Source organism: Nycticebus coucang, chromosome X, assembly GCF_027406575.1.
Source record: "Nycticebus coucang isolate mNycCou1 chromosome X, mNycCou1.pri, whole genome shotgun sequence".
Lineage (NCBI taxonomy): Eukaryota > Metazoa > Chordata > Mammalia > Primates > Lorisidae > Nycticebus > Nycticebus coucang.
This window is the reverse complement of record NC_069804.1, coordinates 185,112,785-185,124,494: the sequence shown is the minus strand read 5'-3', so window position 1 is coordinate 185,124,494 and position 11,710 is coordinate 185,112,785. Positions and strand designations below refer to the sequence as shown.

At 57.1% G+C, this 11,710-nt stretch overlaps 1 pseudogene; it reads left to right on the top strand.

The window, feature by feature from the left end:
• The first annotated feature begins 10,322 nt into the window (after positions 1-10,322).
• On the top strand, positions 10,323-10,400 carry LOC128578594 (uncharacterized; annotated as a pseudogene).
• The last annotated feature ends 1,310 nt before the right edge of the window (positions 10,401-11,710 follow it).

Below are 11,710 nucleotides of genomic sequence, written 5' to 3'. Positions count from 1 at the left end.
TCCCAGAAAACGGCCTAGAAGAAGGCCAGGCCACAAGAGACAAAGTGCTTGCTGGGAAGGCCCACTGTCAAGGCAGAGTAGGGTCAGGAACGTTCCCTGGTTGAGGTGACCAGATCATCAGGAGGCATCCCAGGGGAACAGGACACCAGGCCCCAGGTGTCCAGCCAAGGACTGCAGGCACATCTGGTCCAGACTCCTTCCAGTGATGACCCCCACCACAAGCCCAGAAACCTGCAGAGGGCCAGGAACCAAGGCTCTCTGGGCCAAAACTCAGCTTTCAGGCCAGATCCTCAGCACCCGAAATCTGGCAATGGCCCTACTGGGAAAGCCCATGGAGTCAGCTTTAACACAGGGCCCCTGGACAGGCACAAGGGGGGAAGGAAAAGGAGAGGACCAGGCTGACTCTTGAGGGCTGCATCCCCACCCCTCTCCCTCTCAGTTGGCAGCTATCCTGCTCCAGTCACAAAGAGACCACCCAAGTCAACCCCCACCCCCTAGTCCCTCTACTGCTGGAGAGAGACAGGCATACACTGGAAGCCTCTGATAGCTACCTAGGTGGAGAGGAGTGGGGGCAGCAGAGCCAGGCCCAGTGCCACTGGTGAGGCCAGGGGGTGCCCCCTCAGGCCACTGCGCCAGCTAAGAGGGTACCCAGGACTCTGTACCCTTGGAGTAACCGCCTCTCGCCTTGAGTCACCCAGAGCCTAGCGCCCCCTTCCCTGTCCCAACTCCACCGAGGAGCCACCTCCTCTCCCGAGCACCCTCCAGGCAGAGCCCCCAGGGAGAATGGCCCCTGGGCTGAGCTGGGCTAGCCAGGAGGGCCCATCCCCTCCCCTCCATATCATGCCAGTGTCAGGGACACACGTGGGGTGGCAAGGGCAGAAGACACCCAACTAGGGGGAACAGGCCCTGGGGACAGCCCTAGTGAGAGGTCACAGGCCAGACCAGGCAGTGAGCTGGAAGCCAGTCAGGCAGGAGGGAGAGAAACTAGGGCTTCCCAAGGCAGATGGGGGACAGAAGGAACACTGGAGACCCCAACCCTGCCGGGGGCAGATGACCTGGTGACCCAACCACACTGAGGCAAGCCCAGTGAACACACCAGGCTACTGGGGGAGATGGAGGGTGCATGGGCTCAGCCCCCTCAGGCAGGCTGTCACACAGGGTATTGCAGCCTGGCCACTGGGCCCATAGCCGGAGGGGGTGATGGTGAAGCCCCACCAGGCTCTAGGCCTGAGCCCTGCTGGCCAACAGGTGCTCGGAGCAGAAGACAATTCCTGGCCACACACTTCCCAGCCTGGCCCCATCTCGCCTGCCCAGACCAAGGAGTGGAGGGGAGGGGAGGTTGCCACCAAATGAGCACAGCCCCTGAACCTGCAGTTTCCGTCTGGACTGAGTCTAGGGAGGGCAGGGCAGATAGATGGCCCAGCTGCCCTACTCCACCAGCCACACCTCTGCACCCAAGCTTGCCCTCCCACAACCCAGTCCCCTGTTCCCCAAGGATACTGGTCGGGGTGGGGGGGACCTGGGAGAGGAAAGGAAAGCAACGAATGGGCCTCAGAATGGTGCTCCCACCCCCCTGCAGCAAGGGAGGCCTAGCACTTGTATACCGATCAGAACATTGGCCAGGAGTCCCTTGGGTTTCCCATGGGGCCCCCAGCACAGAGAGGCCAGGGTTCCACTCCGGGGCTCCGGGCTTCTCTGGGTGCAGCTGGAATCTGAGGGGGAAGCCTAGGGGACCCGCCCAGAGAACAGGAACAGGCTGGGAATAGAGAGAGCACCGCCCCCACCTGTGGCTGAGGAGGATAGGAATAAGCAACTGTGGGAACGTCGCCACTGCCACCCACCCCCAACTCAGGAATACACTCACACAAAGCGCCCCCCCCCGCCCCCGACATCCCTGTGAGGGTGAGAGTGCCACAAACATCAAAGGAGGAGCCAAGTTCTCTGGACACATGGACAGAGAGTCCAGACACAGCCGAGGACTGGGCAATACCGCCTGGCTGGCAGGAGGTACCCAACCAGGCTCCCGTGCCCTACAGGGGGCAGGCACCAGGCAGAGGGCACTAGACCTTGGCAGGATCTCTCTGAACAGGTGCTGTGCCCCACCGAGGAATCCCAGAGGTGCCGAGTGCTCTCCCCAACCCCCACCTGGCCCCTACCCAAGAGCCAGTGTGTGTCTGACCCTGACATGGTGTCCAGGGTGGGGCACTCACAGGCTAGAGATCCCCTAGAGCAAGGGGGACCCCCACCCCCAGCTGATGGCAATCTGGGGTCTGTGGGAGGCACCCAGGAGATAGCATTCCAGGCAAAAAGAGCACCACAGCAGGGCCCATTCTCCAGTTGCCACCTAGACCCCGCTCCCCACAGGCAACGGGTCCACCTTGACCTGGGGCAGGAGCAGAAGACAGCCAGCGAGGCCCTGGGTGGCCCGGGGTACAGGTGCCAAGGGGAAGCCACTCTGTCCTGGGAAGCTCCTGGGTTCTGTCCAGGCCACTGGTGGGTGGTGGGGGCCTGGGGATTTAGAGCTCCAGCCAGGGTGCTCTGGAGAAGACCCTCTGGACACCTCAATGGAGCCAGTGGGCCAGGCTGGTGGGCTGCTGAGTCAAGGTGGGTGCATGGGTCAGGACAGGGTCTGGCTGCTGTGGTGACTGTTCCCATCTGCAGAAAGGGCCACGAGGAGGGTGGTGCCTGTAGCTCATACCGGCCCCATATGCTGGAGGTGACGGGTTCAAACCCAGCCCCGGCCAAAAACTGCAAAAAAAGAAAAGGCCACGAGGAGCCTTGGTCACGGCACGGTGTAGTTGGGAGAAGGGAAGACCCAGCCCCTGCCAGGCTCCCCGAGCCCTCATGCCAGGGGAAGCCAGGGCCCTCCTCGTTGTTCCTCCCCCCAGGGCCACAGGATGGGAAGTTGGCTCTCCCGGGTCACAGGAGGGAGAGACAGAGCAGGCAGCAAGTGGTCACAAGGCCCAGGAGTGTGGGGGCGCACCAGGCCGGATTGTGTCCTGAGGAGCCCCAGGACCCCTTGGCCCAGCACCCTGGCTCAGGGGATGTCCTCACAGGCCACAAACACATTCCTCCATGGAAGGCCGGGCAACCTGCTCTGCTGGGGTACAAGGTGGCTTCAAAATGTGCCCAGAGCTGTCACCAAGGGCCTCGGTGTTGCCCAGAGACACAAGCCAACAGGAAAAGCACTCACCACCCACAGGACTGCTGTGACAAATTCAGAGGCACCATGAGCGTCATCAGGAAGTCACCTCCAAGTTCCAGCCAGGAAGGATGGGGCACGTCTCCAAGGAAACAAGATAGAAAGGGCCTCGTCCAGAGCAGAAAGCTCCCTTCCCACACCTAGCTAGGCCAGCACTGCCCGAGCCTGGGCCATCAGGGCCCAGTGTCTGGCAACCCAACACTGTCATTGAAGAAAAGGACACTGTGACAACATGACACACACCTCTCCACACCAGGCCCTTCCCCTTCCCTGCTGCATGGGAGAGGGAGGAGAGGCCTGTCTTCAGAGACAGGTGCCCCCCCACCTCAGGCAGAGATGAGCAGGTGCTCACAGGATGCTGAGCAGGCTGCAGTGATGGGGATGAGAAAGGTCCTCCTGCCCTTTGCAGGGTTGTAGAACCAGCCGAGCCTAACCCTGCAGGGCTGGCAAAGACTCCCCGTGCAAGGGCCAAGAGCATAAACTGCACACCCCATGGGCCAGGTGGGATCTCTGTGCATACTCTCCCCTCTTCCGGGTCCTGTGATTCAGTTTGCAACCCTTTATGACCCCAGCACTCGGGGGGCCGAGCCAGGCGGGAGGATCACTTGAAGTGATCACTTGATCACTTACCTGAGCAAGAGCAAGACCTCATCTCTACTAAAAATTGAAAAACTAGCTGGGCATTGTGGTGGGTGCCTGGAGTCCCAGCTACTTGGGAGGCTGAGGCAGGAGGCTTGAGCCCAGGAATGTGAGGTTGCCGTGAGCTACCAGGAGGCCGCTGCAGTCTACTGGGGCGGCAGAGCTAGGCTCTGTCTCAGAAAAGAAAAGAAGGAAAGGAAGAAAGAAGAAAAAAGGAAAAAAAGACAAGAAAAAAAAAGTGTAGGAGCTGCTCTTTGCACCTACTAACGTAGGCTCCTGTTTATAATGTTGGCCCCATGGGTGTGGCCTGCCTCCCCAGGTTACACCAAGGACACATAATGGAGGTGTATCTGCTCAGGACGTGCAGCGACACATCCAGGTCCTCCTGCCAGTGGGCCCCTTGAAGACTTCTTCAGGAACCTCTGCCTTTGCCCCTGTCCTCCCCTCTGCCACCACTCCACACTTGACCTGTGAGACCCATAGAGGGTACAGCATTGGGAGATGAGAGATGAGGTTCAGCCTGGTCTTGGGGAAGGTGTCTCTGGCCTGTGTCTCAGAGGAAGTGCTGCCCTAAACAGCCCAACGGAGAGACCCCATGGGGGACACTGAGGCCTCCTGCCCACTGTCACAGAAAGCAGCTCAGACCAGATGGTGGGGACCCTGGTGACTTCCAGCCTGTGGCCTGGGAGAGACCCTTGAGCTAGAACCCACAGTTCCTGAGAAGCACCTCTCCCAGAGCCTGTTCCTCAGGGAGGTGGGGGATGAAGAAGACTTGTCGTGTAAAGGAGGTAGATTTGGGATGAGTCCTCATGCAGCTGTAGATGGAGAAGACCAGTACTCTACATGAGCCAGGAGCAAACCAGAAGCCAGTAGGCAGAGGCTGGGAAGTTTGATGACATGAAAACTCAAGTGCTCTACCCCACCAAACACAACCACAAAGTCAGGAGGCAAGTGATAACACGGGGAAAACAGCAGCAAGATGTGACTCAGGGCTCACACCATTCACATACAGAGAACTGGGACATGGGGACAGGGAAAAGCCCAAGATGGAAGAGCAAACAGGAGAGAAGGGGGAGGAAACTGAAGAGGCAAAGTGCTTCTCCACCCTATACAATTCTTTTGGAGACAATCCAAATGGCACAACAATGAGATGAGACCCTCAGTCCCCAGAGCTGCTCACCAACTAGATGACAGTTCATCCTGGAGCTGAACAAAGACCAAACAGGGCAAAGCAAAGGCAGTTGTTGTCTGCGGTGGGTGGGGAGCCTACGCTGAGGGGCCTGCATGTTACCCACACTCTGGGGGCAGCCTTGGCGAAGGAAGACCAGGCTTAGGAGATGAAGTCCAGCCTGGTCATGGGTTCTAGACCAGGCTTCCCCCAGAAACTCTGGGCCACAACCAGTGGGGGTGATGGAAGGAGAATTGGCTCCTGCTTGCAGCCACTTTCAGAGAAGCAACCCGCTTTCTCTGTGGGGCTCCCTTGACCTACCTCCTCCTGAAAGGGCCCCAGCCCGTGCCCAGGCCCATATCCTCTCAGAGAACAGGATGCCCTCCTGGGAAGGCCACACCTGTCCAGTGACATGCGGAAGGCTGTTAAGCACCCGCGCCCCACCTCCAGAAGCCTGGAGACACCTCTGACGATGCCACCTGCCCCCAGGTCTCGCCGGACAGCTCTGCCCAGCTCTCCCTGGATCGTCCCCTGGGGGTGAGGGTGCCCGTGCGTCCCTCGAACCCCCAGACACGCTCAGGGGCACTTTCTACACAGTGGAGTGGGAAGGAGGGGCTGTCCCGCGGCGGTGGCAGCGTCCTGGGAGGGTGGAAGCTCCTGGGAGGAGGCGCAAGAGAGGCAGGACGCCGGCACCGGGGCGTGTCCCGAGAGAGCGACCGAGATGGTTCTCCAGCCCGACGGGGTCGCCAGCCTCCTTCCATCCTTCTCCAAATCACCCCAAAAGTATCGTTCTATCCCCATCTAGAGGCCAGACTGGCCTTCAGGGCGCGGAAGAAGCAACGCAGCTGACAGGCCCTCCCAGGCCCGCATCTCGGTGAAGGCGTCCTTCTAGGCCTATTCCACGGGGAGGCGCAGACACCCCGCTCTTCGGGGAAGAGGGACTCGTAGACCTCGGCCGAGGCGCTCTGACCGCAGGAAAACCGCCCCTAGGCGCGTGGGGCGGGCCCTCCGCCACCGACTCGCCCCCTGCCCTGACACGCCCCGGAGCCTCTGCCTCTACTCGCGCGCGCGCGCGCGCGTACCCGCGCCCCACCTCACGTAGCCTCAGCGTGCCCAAGGGAAGCGCACCACCCCGCGCCTTCCTCCCCGCCTTTTCCGCCGACTCCACCAATAGTCTCGCTGGTTAGGATGAAGCCCCGCCCCCTGGCCTTAAGGGCGGTCCTTTACCCGCTGAAATGCACCCGGTTGCGCTTGGGGGTTAGATCCTGGGTCTCCCTGAAGCAGGCTTTGGAGAACTGCTGCCGAGTTGCGATGGACTTTCTGGCAGTGTGCACTCAGTGCTAGGGCGCCGGGGTTGGGTGTGGACTGATTTTTCTCCAATAGTCACAGTCACAGAAGTTTCTGGTTGCCAAGCAATGTGTAGGTGGCCACCGGGCCCCTGCCTGCAGGTGCCCCACCGCGGACACATGGCGCAGAAGGGGTTCAGGCTTAGGGCCCGGACGCAGCTCCGGTACCAACTGAGAGCTGCACTGGGTGTCGCCCTCGGCGCGTGCACTCGTGTGCACCGGGCTACCCACATCTCCAGGACTTGCCTCACCTGCATGGGTCCCTGTCCTATCCCAATCACCACGGGCTGGAGACAGCCCTCTTCTGTCCGGGGGTGGGGGGCGGGACGGGGCACTCTGCTGTTGACCTGTTATAGACTCAGCCCCCTTTCCCATCCGTGGCAACCGTGTCCGCGATGTCGTCCTGGTACAGGGAAGCTCGCAGCACTCAGCCTTCTGGATGGGCTCCTGTCCACCAGATGCTGGCGGAGCTTCCAGCTGTGGCCTGGCCCATAATTCCGCCTTTGTACCACTGAGTTTCCATTCAGTCCGCATTTGGAGGGGAGGGCAGCACTGTGTGTTGAGTGTTTCCCTTTGAAACATAAGTTTGTTGTTTCCAGTTTTAGGCTCCTACAAACAAGCCAGCGGGGTGCTGGCGATCATGTTCCCACTTGGGACTTCAGCGCCCTAGGATGAAGTTGGGTCCCAGGGGAGTGGATGTGTAGTGTCAGTAGACATGGCCAAGCTGCCTTCCAGAGCCGCCGAGCCAGGTGACATCAACCAGGCTGCACGTTCTTAAAGCAAGTCAAGGGGAAAGTCTACGAAACAACATTTTAAGCAACACTTTTGTTTCCCTCCTTGATCCATCTGTGCAGTCACTGATCCATACACACAGCTTTAGCACCCAAAAGTGCTATGTGCTTTTGCTGTGGTTTTCTCTTACCTGGGGACAAATCTGGGAGACCCTGGCACACCAGCACCCAGTCGTCCAGCTAGCTCATTCTTCTCTTGGCTGCCTGGCATTTGATGGGGTTCCCTGAAGTACCATCCGCATAATGAACCCCCATTTGCTGTGCTTTTATGCCATCGTTATTCTGTTCATTTGTTTTTGCTGTGAATGCTGCACCCAATAGCCTTGAACGCGTGTCCGTCTCTCTCTCTGTAATAATTACCTCTCAGTGCCACTGCTGGGGCAAACATACTATGCACTTGAAAGGTTTTTTTTTTCTTAAGACAGAGTCTCAAGCTGTCGCCCTGGGTAGAGTGCCGAGGCGTCACAACTCACAGTGGAGCAGGAAGACGAGGCCCAATGGAGAGAGAAAGAGCATCCAAACACCATGTTTATAAGAGGAAGGGCTTTATTCACTGGTCGGGAGCTTACGGCATAGAATTCAAAATGGCCGTGCTCCCTGACTGGTTTGGTCTTTCCCTTTTTATCTACAGTCAAAAGGTTCCAACCCACAGGTACCTTTTTCATTGGCCAGTTTGAGTTAAGCGGGAGATGCTATTCCAGTCCCCTCAGAACTACAGGATTTCACAGAAGTGGAAATTTCCAAGATCCAGGAAGTGAAGCTTACAAATTCCCAAGAGCTGAGTCACTGTGGAGAGGACCCTGCAGCTGTATCCTTGTGGTCTCCTTGAGAAGACCTGTTCTCCTAGACCTCACCCTTCTCGGGTATCCTCTCTCAACAGCAACCTCCAACTCTTAGGCTTAAGCGATTCTCTTGCCTCAGCGTCCCAAGTAGCTGGGACTACAGGCGCCCGCCACAACACCCAGCTGTATTTTGGTTGTAGTTGTCATTGTTTTTTTTTTTTTTTTGTAGAGACAGAGTCTCACTTTATGGCCCTCGGTAGAGTGCCATGGCATCACACAGCTCACAACAACCTCCAACTCCTAGGCTTAAGCGATTCTCTTGCCTCAGCCTCCCGAGTAGCTGGGACTACAGGTGCCCGCCACAACGCCCGGCTATTTTTTGGTTGCAGTTCAGCCGGGGCTGGGTTTGAACCCGCCACCCTCAGCATATGGGGCCGGCGCCTTACCGACTGGGCCACAGGCGCCGCCCTAGTTGTCATTGTTGTTTGGCAGGCCCAGGCTGGGTTCGAACCCAGCAGCTCCCATATATGTGGCTGACACGCTAGCCACTGAGCTACAGGCGCCGAGCCATGCACTTGAAACTTTAAGCCGACACTGAGGAATTGTCTCCCCCAAAGACCCTGCCCCCTGCAAACACACACATCATAACACTTTTCTATGTTATCCTTTGTCATCTTCACAGTTGTGATTTCTCCTTGAGCTGTTTCACCATTTAGTCTTTCCATTGTGTCTGTGGTATGAAGGAAGGTTTGGGGCAGACCCTTGAGGCTTTCCAGCACTTCAAGGGGTTGTCCAGCATTTCCTTCCCCTGCCTCAGGAGAGCCAGGGTCTCCAGGTAGCTGAGTGTCAGAGCAGTCTGAATCCTGAGCCATCTCTTGCAGCAGAGAAGGTTTGGAGGAAAACTACGGGTGGCCTCTGAGTGTGGCAGGAGCCATGGGATTGCAGGGTCTGTGGGTCTTGGCAGCTGGCTTCAAGGACGGTGGCTAATGACAGTCTGCGTTCCTATTTTCTGCAGGACAGAAAATTATGGCCACCTCCAAAGCATAATTCACACGCCAGGCTCTCCCGATGATCGTTGCTGCTATATTCACACTCAATGCCCATGCATCCCTGGATGTGCCTCTCAACTCGTCCCTGCAGTGAACATTTGCATCTTGTCATGCCTAGCAGATCTGCTGCTGGCTTTCTCATTGTGACATTTCAGACGTTGGGCATGTTGTTCTCTGAGTGAACCTTCCCATCAGCTAGTCTGGGACCATGAGACACCCACATCCCTCCCTTCTTGGGACTCTGGCAGCGAGGCTGGAAGAACCCATTTTCTGGGCATTGCTTTGTTCCAGAAAACCCTGGACTTATCCAGTGGGAGGAATCAGCTTTCCCAGGCTAGCCGCAGCACTTCCTGTAGAGCTGGGGGTGGGGGGGACATGGTCTCTTACTTCCGGGACTTTCTTTCCTATGGGTGCGACCTAGACAAACAGCTCCTCCCACAGTGCTGTGGGCCAGGGAGGGGCCATCCCCCAGGTACAGATAAGAGATGCTGGAGTCTGAGATGGCAAAGGCAGCAGTGGTAGACCAGAAGGTCAGGAAGGGGAGGCGTGAGGCATCCCTGGGAGCCCAGCTAGCAGATGGAAAGAGGGCAGGCAGTTTCCCTCTCCTCCCCACCTAGGGTTGCCAGACTCCTGGGGGCCTCTCTGGGCTCCAGGGCCCCCGTGAGCCCTCTCAGGCCTGTGTGCAAATTAACACCCTCTTGGCAGATAGGTGGAGAGGACACAGGAGGGATTTCAGCACTCCCCTCACTCCTAAGGAGGGTGTCCTCATGCAGCAAACAGCCTGTGCCACCTTCTGGGGGACCTGGCCCTCTGCCACATCCTCCCTCCACCATAAAGTGCACGCAAAGTTCAGAGATTGAGGAGACTCCAGGCACAATTTCTGAGTGTGCAATGCAAATTCCAGGTGGACCTAAACTGGCACAATCCAGCTGTGGTCAGGAGCCTAGGTCACACGAACACCCATGCCTATCCTCTGGCATGTGGGGGGTCCCCGGTCCAGTTTGGAAGAAAGCAAGGAAAGGAGCAATTATAAGACTTCGGGTTGGCCAGGCGCTGGGCTCATGCCTGTTATCCTAGCTCTCTGAGAGGCCGAGGTGGGAGGATCACTTGAGCTCACGAGTTCAGGGCCAGCCTGAGCAAGAGCAAGACCCGCTCTCTACTAAAAATAGAAGAAAATAGGCAGGGGTGGTGGCGGGCACCTATAGTCCTAGTTGCTTGGGAGGCTGAGGCAGAGGGATTGCTCAAGCCCAGGAGTGTGAGGTTGCTGTGAGCTAGGCTACCACCCACACTCTAGCCCTGGGTGCAACAGGGTCAGACTCTGTCTCAAAATAAAAACAGAAACACTAGCTTTGTGCAGTGGCAGTATCATAGCCAATGAGGTTTATCCGAGGCACGATTATTGCTAATTGAAAACTTTTCCCGGGGCAGAGCCCGTGGCTCAGGGAATAGGGCACCAGCCCCATATACCGGAGATGGTGGGTTCCAGCCCAGCCCCTGGCCAAAAACTGCAACAACAACAACAACAACAAAAAAAATAGAACAAAAATTATTAAAAAAAAAAAAAAAAAGAAAGAAAGAAAGAAAACTTTTCCCAATACCCCGCCATGACGACTTGAAATACAGTCGGCACTGGTAATTTTTGACAGTGTCTAAGGAGAGTGAAGTAAAGAAAAAAAAACAAAACAGGGCAGTGCCTGTGCTCAGTGAGTAGGGTGCCGGGCCCACATACCGACAGTGGCGGATTCCAACCCGGCTCCAGCCAAACTGCAACGACAAAAAATAGCCGGGCGTTGTGGCGGACACCTGTACTCCCAGCTACTTGGGAGGCTGAGGCAAGAGAATCGCCTAAGCACAAGAGCTGGAGGCTGCTGTTAGCTGTGAAGCCACAGCACTCTACCGAGGGTGACAAAGGAAGACTGTCTCTAAAAAAACAAACAAACAACAAAAAAAAAACAACACTTTGGAAGTATGGGTTGCATCATTTCTTTTTCTTTCTTTCTTTTTTTTTTGAGACAGAGCCTCAAGCTGTCACCCTGTGTAGAGTGCTGTGGCATCACAGCTCACAGCAATCTCCAACTCCTGGGCTTAAGTGATTCTCTTGCCTCAGCCTCCCAAGTAGCTGGGAATACAGGCGCCCGCCACAAAACTCGGCTATTTTTTGTTTTGTTTTGTTTTAGAGACAGAGTCTCACTTTGTTGCCCTCGGTAGGGTGCCGTGGCGTCACAGCTCACAGCAACCTCCAGCTCTTGGGCTAAGGCGATTCTCTTGCCTCAGCCTCCCAAGTTGCTGGCACTACAGGGGCCTGCCACAACTCCCAGCTATTTTGGTTGCAGTTGCCATTGGTGGCAGGTTCGAACCTGCCACCCTCGGTATATGTGGCCGGCGCCCTACACATTGAGCCACAGGCACCACCCCCGGCTATTTTTTGGTTGTAGTTGTCATGGTTGTTTGGCAGGCCCGGGCTGGATTCGAACTTGCCAGCTCTGGTGTATGTGGCTGGTGCCTTAGCCTCTTGAGCTACCGGCACTGAGCCAGGTTCCATCATTTCAAGCGTACCTGGGCCACAGGTAAATGAGGGCGGTCCCTTGGGAGAAGAAAGGGGCCGATGAAAAGACAGAGGGGTAAGGAGGTGCTGGGTCTGGGGCCACCCAAGAGCAGTGGGCTATGTGTTGGCTGTGCAGGCTTGAGTCTTGATGACCTCCGGAACGGGAGGCCTTGTACCTTCTGATGCTC